This window comes from Dipodomys ordii, unplaced genomic scaffold (genome assembly GCF_000151885.1).
Source record: "Dipodomys ordii isolate 6190 unplaced genomic scaffold, Dord_2.0 Scaffold139, whole genome shotgun sequence".
In the NCBI taxonomy this organism is placed as follows: Eukaryota; Metazoa; Chordata; class Mammalia; order Rodentia; family Heteromyidae; genus Dipodomys; species Dipodomys ordii.
In genome coordinates this window covers 2,306,172-2,318,396 of record NW_012267355.1, presented here as the reverse complement: position 1 = coordinate 2,318,396, position 12,225 = coordinate 2,306,172, and positions in this window count along the sequence as shown.

Genomic DNA, 12,225 nt, shown 5'->3' with positions numbered 1-12,225 from the left:
AAAGCTAAGAACCAGAAAGGAAGGATATATAGAAAATTCGTTCTGTAGAAAATCTAAAGAAGGTCCCTTGGAATCTTGGACTGTGCATCATGTGTATGAGATTAATCTAATTAAACATAGAAAAAGAATCAGAAGATAGCAATAAAATGAAACATCTGTAACACCAGGAATATTTTATTATCTCTGTAGCCAATAGCTGTCTAATTCTAAGGTCTCATGCAGAATCTCCAGGTAGCTGTTGAATACACACACACATACACACACATATGCACATACACCTTAGAATATTCTAATAAAGTTTCTTTTCAATGGTTTCATCATTATTTACTTTATTCACTTTCAATTTTATACTTATATCAATTGATTGTGCTAATAATGTTATTTATTGTGTTATAGTTTTAAAAATCCACTTATCTGTACACTGCTTCTTGACTATATCGACTGTCTACCATTCTCCCTCTCCCTTTTCCCAAACTAGTCTCATTAAATTGCTGTTTCATGTTTATATATGTAAATAAAATGCTTGGATACATTTATCCATTCTCCCCCTCTCTATTCATCTTCTCCCCACCCATTAAAGCGTACGCCCCATATAAGAAATGTTTCATCTTCCTTATACTCTGTTTTGTTCTGATGCATATTAATTGTACAAAGGACTTTGATCATGATATCTTACATGTACATACCATACATATAATACACATATGTCCATGTGTGTGGGTGTATGAATATAGCCAACCTCAGGTATTTGATGAGAATATCACAAAATTGGCCAAGTGACTTATTATCAGATATCTATCAGATACAATCTTGACCTAGTATCTATCATCTCTAATGAAGCAAATATAAACTTTACAACATAATTGCTGTTACGAAAATTCACCAAAAATTCTTGAAAGAGTTGAACTTGTCACTTCTTCATTACTGTAATTTAAACATGGTTCAAGTGACCTAAAATAGTATGTGTGGGCTCATGAGAAAGAGTTTATTTTCTACCTATGTTATATAAAACAAGTACAATTCGAAAAAGCATCGAAGCATTGAATCTTTCAGAAATCTATTTCAAGAGGAATGACTTTGTCATTTGATTCTCTAATTGAAACTATTAAGCACATAAAAACATACAATTATGCACACTACCACTACTATGGCCTGCCATAAAGACTTTGAAGGTAGAAAGGCCAAAAAGTTGACATCATTTTTAAGAAATCAATAGTTACAGTTGTTGCTAAACTTTTATCCCCATGTACAACACCCCATTTAGATGAAACGAGATAACATATTCCACTAGAACATACAACACTAACTAAGATGTTAATGAAGATACTAAATCATGAAGTAAAAGCCATATCATGTTTTTGGACTCCTTTTAGAACTATGCATTAAGATTTCCCTTTAGAAAGGAATACATGGTGTATTTTCCTATGATTTCTTCCCAGTGTCTCAGGTGAGTTTTTAATGAAGGATTTTCCATTGCCAAGATTTTACTTTATATTTTACTTAAGTACTTAATTCACTTTTAGTCACCGGATACCAAGTCATTAACTTTGTAGATGGGTGCCTGCATTTGTCAGAGCTAAAAGTAGATTTTCTATTCAATCTCTTTATCATTTAATGTATATCTTCTTAATGACATATTCCTACTTAGTCTTAGAGTTTTAGTTATTCTTGTCTTGTATTGACTTCATTTTATACTATCACACATTCAAAGAAAAGATACTTTTATTTCTTATATGTGTGTTCATATAGTGCTTAGATAAACATATCAGGTGATACATTTGCTAAAATCTTGTAATCAATTGGTGTTATTATTACATTTATAAAAATTCTTGTGTAACGTTGATTCCAAAGTATCGGTTGCATACTCAAGAATTCTCAATATTTCTCCAATTAGAACAGTCTATACACAATTTAACTCTATATAAATATAATCATTTTTACAAGCATACATGATGTAATGGCCATGTAATAGAGATTTTAACTTAACAGTATGTCAAAGATTGGAACTTTCAACATGTAGTAGGATTAAATTTTCACCTTGACAAACATCTAACAACAGAACTTATTTTAATAGACTAACACATTTGTCCATATTTTAATGAATCAGTGGATTAGATAATTGATTCAGTTACTGATTATTGTGATACAAAGTTTCTATTTAAAACATGCTAATCAAAGTGCCTTTTCAGTTGCTAAATGACTTTGATGTAAGGTGATAATATTTCAGTAAAGTTGCTATTAACCCATATTCTTTTTTCATATGTGAAATCCTGTCCCCCCTTTCTCCTCATTTAGTCTGTAGAATTCTTAAAATAACAGAAGTAGGAACCTAAAGGAAAAACATTTGTTATTAACCATCTCTACTGATACTCTGTGAGGAGCTACACCATGCTTTACATAATGTTATCTACTTAGGGATGTCAATCTAAGTTTAGCATTATCGGAAATCAGAAGGAGTCATGAGTCTAGAGGACTTCATATAGACAGCCTGTACAATTTCCAATAATCTATTTTTCAAACAATGTGTTATTTCTTCCTACCCTTATTGTAACAAAAAATGGACTGGAACTCAAAAGAGTCAGTACTTCTCCCCTTCAATATGATTGTTCACTATGGTATCTTCTTTCTTTTAAAAAATAGCATCGAACGATGTGAACATAAGCCATTTTTTTGGTGTGGATGGATCAATGAAATTACCACTCTATCTCTTTATGTGTTTGTGTCAGTCCCAGGGATTGAACTCTCCCTGAGCTTTTATTTGGCTCAAGTTTAATGTCCTACAGCTTGAGCCACCACTCTACTTCCAGGTTTCATTGCTTAAATGGAGATACATGCCTCATTGACTTTCCTGCCAGGGCTGACTTCAAACTGTGATCCTCAGATGTAAGCTTCCGAATTGGCTAGGGTTATAGGCATGAGCCACTAACTCCTGGCTGGAATTTTAATAATAATAACTCTGCTGAAATTATACTCCAAATAATAAGAATTATATATATGTATATATTGCATTTCTATTCTTTGAATTAAGTCTATAACCTTAAAACTCACATAAACTCTCAAAGCAAACCACATTAGGTCTACATGTGAATACACCCTTTATTAAAAATTTCATACCTCCACTACTATACCTTTGCTTACTGGATTACTATGACAAGCTCAAATGTGTCTCTTTGCTTTAGCTCTTTCTTCATATACAATTTGTTCCATACATTGCAGACAATAATTAATCAAGATTCATCACCCCACATATTTTCTCAGATCTTGCCTTTCTTTTTACTTACATGAGATCTATAAATAATTGCCTAGGCTAGACTCAAATTTCAAGGCTTAAGTCATATTCTGTGTCAGCCTCCTGAGTAGCTTAGATAGAAGCATACACCATCATTTCTGCCAAAATGTTCAGTTCTGATTCCCTAAAATGGCCCTCAAATCTGTACATAATTTCACCATATTTTAACTTTCTGATCCTCCCTAATAAAACTTGTTTAAAATGACCCTGTGCATGTCCCTTTCTTCCTGAGTAGTTTTCCAGTCTTCTGCATTGTACTTTGACGTATTTGCTGTTCATGTCTCTTCATTATCATCCCTCTCTACTATGCTATTTCATATTCACTCAACCTCTCCTAATTTTTACCCATGTCAGTAATATGGTTGTTAGTTCTGAAGAGGATTCAAATGGTCTCATTGGGGGAACCACTTGATAGTTTCCTGTCTCATACCTCAACTCATGAGCCTCTGACTTCCTGCTCTTTTCATTTGCCATCATAGACACAGAGCATATGGATCTCAACTAGGTATGAGTGGAATGTAGGAATTTCACATTCTGTGGAACGACTAATGGAGAATTGGATTCACTGGATAAATAGGTACTATCTCATTTCTTGGGTATAGTGTATTATTCTAAAACAAACTAAGGCTTTATGAGCTTGAGTAGCTAGTCTCCTATAGTCATTGCCTATTTGGTGTGACTTTCTATTACTTCTTGTGCTATTTTCTTTTCCTTCATCTCGGGCTTTTGCTTCTGGAATTATTCTACATAGATTATTTATACCTTTCATTTCAGAATTTGCTTTGGTAGAATAACCATGCTAAAGCAATGATAATAAAAATCCCCTAGAAAGCTGAAATTTTGGAGGTGGATCAAATATGGGTCACATGAAAATGAGAAACTACTCATGCTGTTAGAGAGAATTCTGGAAATCTTAGAGATGAACAAATTTTATGCTAGTGTAATTCTTACCTGTGACAGATTTCGGTGGGGGTAAAGCAGATGGAGCAGGCAAGGTTCTCTGTTGTATATGGATGTCATATTTGGAAGTGATAATTATTTAAAGATCATGGTGAGGCAGCCATAAAATTTATAGGCCAAATCATGTATTAAGTGACTACAGAGCATGTGTCTCCAAGATAGATAGGAACTTTATTTTTCATCATCTCCACATGAAATGGGTTGAATTTCAGGGTAGAATCTAGAATCAGGGTAAAAAAAAGGCAGAATTGCAAAGTAGATGAACCCAGCCTCTAAAGGTATCATTTTGTTTGTTTGTTTTTGTTTTGAATAAGGACTTGATAGGAAAAAGAATATGTGTAAAAGCTACGTATGCAGAAAAACATCCTCTTTCTATTCTTTGATAAAGGAATGATATCTTTCAATTCCTTGTTGGTGACCCTTTGAATACATTACTGAAACAAGTCCTGGAAAATATAATGCTTGAGCTCATAGCCTTCACTCTTTCTTTCTTCATTGCTCTAAAACAATCATCCAAATCATGTTCTGCCAAAATGGTAAAGATATACAGTTTGCATTTCAGTCACAAATGATTGTTATGAAATGAATTGTAGGGGCTGGGGTTATGTTGGTTCTCTGGAAACTTAACTAATAGCTCCCATGCCCTACTCAGTAATGGTTACTGCAGGAGATCACTGGTTTCTGGTTTTTATTTTGTCATTATCTCCTTAGGAAGACATTTTTGCTAATGTTTATCACCGAGGAGAATCAAAGATGATTTGCATTTACATGGAAAGGATATCAGCGAATGTTCACATTCTTGCCTCAGTTCTCTTTGCACAGTAGTATCTGTAGGAACTTAATCATTTTGACATTCCAAAGTTCATAGTACTGGCTCAACGTTGTATTAATTAATCAAGATAGAAATATATTTCACATTATCTTGAATTGATGAAGTTTACAGAAATATAATGGTCCACCACAGTTTCTGTCGGATAAAGGGGAAATGGTTAACCTTGTTAAATAATAGGGCAGAGGCATTGGTTGGTAGGCCTCTTTGGATTTTTATATCAGCAAAGAACATATCATTTATTCAGCACAACTCATTTTTTGGTGATCTGAAAATTATCAGTGTTAACTGAGACCAAGGCAAGAGTGGACCCAAGTAGGAGAGCCCAAATACAGAGGCAGATGATAAAACTCTTCATGAATAAAACCAGGAAACAGGTACTGGAAAGGGGTGAGTGTGAGGTCCAGGGAAAATAGGCAGATGAATGGGGAGAAGAAGAAGGAGAGAATGCACCCAAGAATCAATGTCTATTTTGAAAAATAAAGAAGAATAAGGGAAGGATGTTTAGGGAAGGGATGAACAAGATATTGAAAGGGGCGACGTTGATGAAGATATATTACATTAATAAACTGCTTTGTTTGTTAGCTGGCAGCTTCTTTGTACAACTAGGTAAAGATAATAAAAAGAAAAACAATAAAATTTAGTAAAAACAAATTTTTAAAAAGAAATTTAAAAAAATTAGAAGAGCTGTAGCACAGTTCTTGAGAGGTTTATAAGAAAATTATAGTTTTCTGTTTCACTTGAAAAATTAGCTACTGAAAGCTGTTAGAGACACAAAGTACCTGTCATGGAATACAAAGGCAGTATTTGATGAGATCTGGTATATATATATTTAAATCTACCCTTTCATAAAATTTTCTTTATTATTAATATATCACTAGGAAGAATTTTTCAAAAATCCTGTGTGTGTATGTGTATGTGTGTGTACCTTCCAGATCTCTGGAAGGAATCAGAAGAAGATCAGGCAAAAGAAATTCTATGCAGAATCACATGAGTATTGCAATAGGACTAGACACTAATTGTGCCCCAATTAACACCCCAAAGGGGATTATTTACCCTTAGACCCTTACACAAGGGATATAGGGTATTTTGTAGCAATGGCGATCAGTCACTTCCCTTGGACACTTTAGTATGGGACTGAAGGGCTGTAGTAACAGAATTCTTCTGCCTTCTCTCTAAGGCTGATGTACCTCCTGCCTCAATGAATATGGACACTGATTTTCCAGAGACAAATGTTGAGCTCGAATGCCCTATTTGTCTTCAGGGAGACCACTGTGTATTTAAGTGGCAGGATGACTACATCAGATAGCTTTTACTCTGGAAAGGACAGAGATTACAGATTTGACTTGTGCTTTAGAGATATGTATGTTTTCCTTTACTAAAGTGCTTTATCTACCTACCTTGTTAAGCTTTGTCAGAGCCAACCTGCCATTTCTCAAAAACTCAAGAGGATGGTTCTGCTTATAAAAACACTATTTATCCCATGGAAAATTAACACTATCACTTGTCTACTTTAGTAGACCAACTAGCAAAGAAAGTAATTACTATAGTGTCAGATATAATAGACTCCAATTAAAATGAGGAATTAAGAGTACTACCTCATAACGGAGGAGGAAGTTGCTAGAATCCAAGACATTCTCTGAGTTTCTTTTAGCTCCTGGGACTAGTGATAAATTTGAATATAGAGTCAGTACAGCTTGACAAGCATAAGCCAAATAAGAACTCATGTATTTTAAGCATATTGGTCTTGCCACAACTCATGAGCAACTAAACTGATAGTTACAAGTGAGAGATAAGAAGAAGGGTGGTAAAAATTCTAATTAGAACTGCTCAATATGATCAAAGAAGGAAGATTGTTTTAAGAAGAAAATGAATGAAACAGCGTGGTGACAGCAGGATCTGTTTCAAATATCCCATATGAGCCACGTAATGGTGGCTCACATCTGTTTTTCTAGCTACTCAGGAAGATGGGATCTAAGGGTTGAGATTCTAAGTCAGCCTTTGAAGAAAAGTCCATGAGGTTCTTATTTCCAATTTACCATCAAATAGCTTTAAGTTGAAGTGTTGCTCAAATGATATAGAGCGAGCCTTGAGCCAAAAATCCAAGGGAGATCTCAAGGCTCTGAGTTCAAGCCTAAGTACTAGCATGCACACACACACACACACACACACACACACACACACACACACACAATAGCCCCTATGAACAACTTACATTCGATTGTACTCAACTATCGTTGTCTGTAGCCTTTGTTATTGTACTTCAGCTAGGTATGTAATTGCTTTCAAAGTACCTCAAAGGAATTCTTCCATAATTAGTTTCCTGCCCTTTATTATGGTCATATTTGGGGACAGCACAATGTAGATGACACAATAAACTTCTTGGTGCTGTAGTTCTAGGGGTCAGCTTTTTACCAATGCGGCATCTATAGATAGATGGGAAACCTATGGCTAGATGGACAATCCATGGATCCATGCTTCCCTCACCTTCTGTCCTCTGGATAAATAGCTTTAGGATGAACTTGATAAAGCTTTTCAGGAGGATATAAAGGATTGAGAATCCTCTTCTAGCAACTGCCAACTACATAAAATCTTTTTTTGTTGCTTTGTTTTCACAACTTGTCTCCCAATTATTGGTCAAAATTATGGATCAAAAGTTTCTACTACTACAGGTTCCTAAATTTTTAGCCACAGCCTCTGAGAGCTTATAAACACCCATCACAGTTCTTCCCCAAATTAGGCTGGTGGCAAGCTTAAACATCCTTTCCATCTGCGTTCACACATTCAGTTCCTTCTAACTTTATACCCTTCTCTCTATAAAGGAAAATAAGAAAAAAAAACATTTTGCCTAAGCTTTCAGATACCTGTGGATTGGGAAAGAGAATTTGTTCCTTCCTCTTTTGCAAAACAAATTATTCCCTTATTATTCCTTCCCCCCTTGCCATAACTTATCTTGATATAGTCTCTTTCTTGTTATTAATTTGTTACTGATGATTTCTAAATTATTCTCCCTCAAAAATGACTTTCATTTAAGTCTTGGATTTTGACCCCAATATATTGTAAATTCATGTAACCCTTCAGGATTGGGGGACTTTTTCTTCAGCTAAGAGACATTTGAATAACTATAGCATATTCATGGGCAAAAACTAGTGATACAGGCAGACAGATTGAAGGGAGTTGACAAGAAGCCTATGAGGCTGTTCTGTCATGTACCAAAAGAATCATGGGCTGCAAGCCAGATATTCCCTGCTTCTTAGAGACATTGCTAGCGTCTATAGAAAATACTAAGGACAGTGGCTTTCATCTCTATTTTCCCTGCCATATCCCCAGTGAATTTTTTGGTGAATCTGATAGATATTATATCATCAATAAATATCATTAAATCTAGGTGTTGGGAACTGTTTAGTGCCTGTCTCAGGCACCTTTAAATTTAAACCTTCTAATTTCTTGGTTTTGTACTCCCCCACAGTCTCTGTAGGATCTTAACAATGCACATGAGCAATGACTGCAGAAAATAACCATCTGAACAGAGACCTGGAAGCTGTCTGTCTTTTACATTTTTCTCCCCATCTTAGTCTGTTTCATTCTATATGGCAAGATTCCAGAGACTGTAATTTATAAATGCCAAGTCTGTATGGCTAATGGTTCTAGATCCTGATAGCTCTGTGGCCATGGTTCCATCTCTGGCTCAACATCTGGTAAGGACTTCTTACTGTATCATAATATCGCTAAGGCATCATGTGACAGATGCCATAATCAAGCTAATACAATCTCTCCTTTTTTTATAAGCCACAATTGCCATCCTAGGTTTCTATTCTAAGAACCTCATTGAGTCCTTGTCTTCTGAAAGCCCCATTTCAAATGAAATGAACATATAAATTAGGGATTTTCAATATGTATGTTTTGGGGAAACACATTTAACCATAGGAATTCCCTATGTCTACTGGATGCCACAAGCAATGACAGATTAAAATAGGCACATGAAACTACATCGCCTCGCCTCAAGGCAGAACACACTCTAAGGTATAATTAATGCTGTGAAACTGCACGATCAAGCTTAGGTTGTGGTTGAAAGATTAACTGAATTATTTCTCTATTCTCTGTCTTCTGTCTCTCTCCTCTCACTGAGTTATTTGTTCTTAAGAGGCCTCCTTATGTATTATAAAGTCTCAACTATTCTTATAATAACTAAGACTTTACTATTGCTAAGAACTAATAACAGGGAATAAAAATGAATGCAAAAGTTTATTGATTTAGAACCCCACTGAAATAGGTCAATTTCTTTCACTTGTGAAAATCTCATTTCATACATTATTATAACTTGACACATAGTTTACAAAATCCCTAATTTGATAATCCCAGGGAAAATGGCAAATGAACTACATTTTATAAAACGCAATGATGCAAGCTCAAAGAGAAAAAGGACTTGAACAGTGTCACTTTGGACAGAAGAAATGACTGGGTGACACTTCCAAAGTTTCAATACTTTTACTGTTACATAAAATACTTTTTCCTGATAATAACAAATTACTTACATATAAATCTAAATACATTTACTATACTTTTAGTCAACAACAAACTGACAATATCAATTGAGAAGAAACATGCATAAGATAATGTTTTGCAAAAAATACTTTAATAATAATCTTAGGCAAATAGTTTCTTCAAAAGTACACTACTTTTCATTCTTGTAAAACATTTATTCTTTTTATTATGGAAATTATTGATGTATATTAATTGTGAAAGAACTTTGAAGGGAACATCATTTTGATTCAATAATTAACATTTTTCAGAAACTTGTTTACTGCTGATGTAGCCATGTCTCCATTCCTCTACAAGCCTATGGGAATCAGTCCTCCTTGCCTAATTATAAGGTTATTTTCTCTCCAGTTCCAATATTTTCCTCATTTTTTCTGTTTGGTTACCATTCACTGTTGTTTCTATTTTTTATTTTTACCATTTTCTTGCATAATTGGAATCTGAGGAGAGAACATGAATGTAAAAGACTACTCTCAGAGATGCATAGTTCATTGGACAATATTGGGCTATGAGCCCAATTGAGCTTCCATTTATTGGCTTTCTATTCTCAAGAATTTACATCTTCTTCATCTTCTAGTAGTGGTAGTGGATTCACCACTGTCCTCTAATCAGGATCTTATGTTTACTTCTTTTTCTAAGCAAACAGAGAAAGTTTATTTGAAAGTGGAAAGAAATTCACAAAAGAAAGTAGCCGGATTCTCTATCTGAAGAAGGGCCCAAAGAGGAATGTAATGGATGGAGTCCACTGAGAACGTGGTTTGTATGGTGTGGGGGTCCTCCTTACCTTGGCTCTGTGCTGATTGCTGATTGCTTTGTGCATGTGCTGCCTTAGCTTTGTTGTTGGTTGTTGAATGGGCACACAGGACATTATGGGAGGAAGTAGCATTTAAATAGGAGCCTGAGGGACTATGGGAACAGCAAGAATGATTGGTCACATGTTATCTTCCATGTGTTATATTCACCACATTTTATCCCTAACTACCTAACAGTTCCCTTTTCTCTCTTATTCCCTTCTCTTGGTTGGAAACCCTAATAATGACCTTATGCTTCCCATTAGATTTTCAGTCAGTCCTAGTGGTAGCGCTGCCTTTTAATTTGGTATATTTCTGTTATTGCAAATTATTTTGAATTTCTAAGGTTTATCACAACAAATACTGGATATATGTGGAAGCTCACTTTGAAAAATACTTTGTTTTCCCATTTGAAATGGATCTCCTCTTAATAAAATATGCCTTCAGATTAATATAAAGGTATATCTAAGAATGAGTAAAAAATATCTTACATACCTTCTAGCCAGAGAGCAGAGATCAAAGAAAGCTTATAAAACAAATAGCTAGATAAAAATATGTACAATAGGATGGAAAGTTAAGAGCTTGAAGATAATGTTGTTACTAGCAACAATAATATCAGAAAAATAAAATCATCAATTTAACCTAGTTTTTTCTTGTTATAAGCTATCATGATAAAATAAGGGAATTAACTTTCTGTCATAAAATCTTCAATAAGTTTGGTTATTTGAAACATTATAATCGATTAGGACAAAGAAGTCATTTATTGATTTGTTGACATCTCCTACAAATAGCCTCATTTATGTGCTATTCATATTATACTTTTTAGTTTGGTTAAAAACATTACCCACACTCAAAATGCAGCAAAAGCTAAGCATAGTTACTCAGGAGGTTGAAATATGAAGACCATGGTTGGAAGCCAGCCCATTCCTTGAGACTGTTATCTCCAATTAACTACCCAAAAGCCAGAAGCGTAGTTGTGGCTCAAGTAATAGAGTGCTAGCCTTGGAAACAAAACTCAAGGACTTTGCTCAGGTCTTGAGTTCAAGCCCGAGGATTGGCACACACACAGACACACACACACAGACACACACACACACACACAAATACAACAAAGCAAAGCTGTAGAACCCTGTGATTCATTGGTCAGGCAGCCATTATCTTCTGTTCTATATGTTAATATTTTCTAGCCAGTTTCAGAAAGCTATTCTGTCTGGATTCTTTGAAATTAAGCAATCTTTACATAAAATTAAATAGAAAGAAAGAGTTTAAAAAATCATTTCAATACAAGTTTATTTACTATTTTTCATGGTGCTTTATTTCACCCAATGTCCAATATTTTGATATAGATAATTTGGGAAATCACAAGTAGAGTCAAAGATCTGTGCTGGCATATCAGTGAAAGCACAGAGATTTTTTTGCCTGTGAATAACAATAAGCTTCACAGCTGAGCATTTCAGAAATGTACCTTCATGGTTATTAAAAACTAGTTTCCAGACATTTTTTCCTGATGATTAGGGATCTAAGGCACAGACTTACTTCTGCAGATTCTAACTGGCAACAGCTACATGCAGAAAACAGGTTTTTTTTCCTGTCACTCACTCATGAAGCCATTGTCAGTCACTCCTCAAGATCTTTTATCTCATCCACAAAGGCTTAAATAAATATATGACAGTTAAAAAGGACCATCATATTAAGAATCTTCTTGTCTCAGTTCTACGAAGCAAAGTGTATTTCTTCTGCTAACAATCCAGATGATGCACAAATTCTTAAATTACATAAAATCCCCTACATGAGGACAGATATTTCTATATGCACCT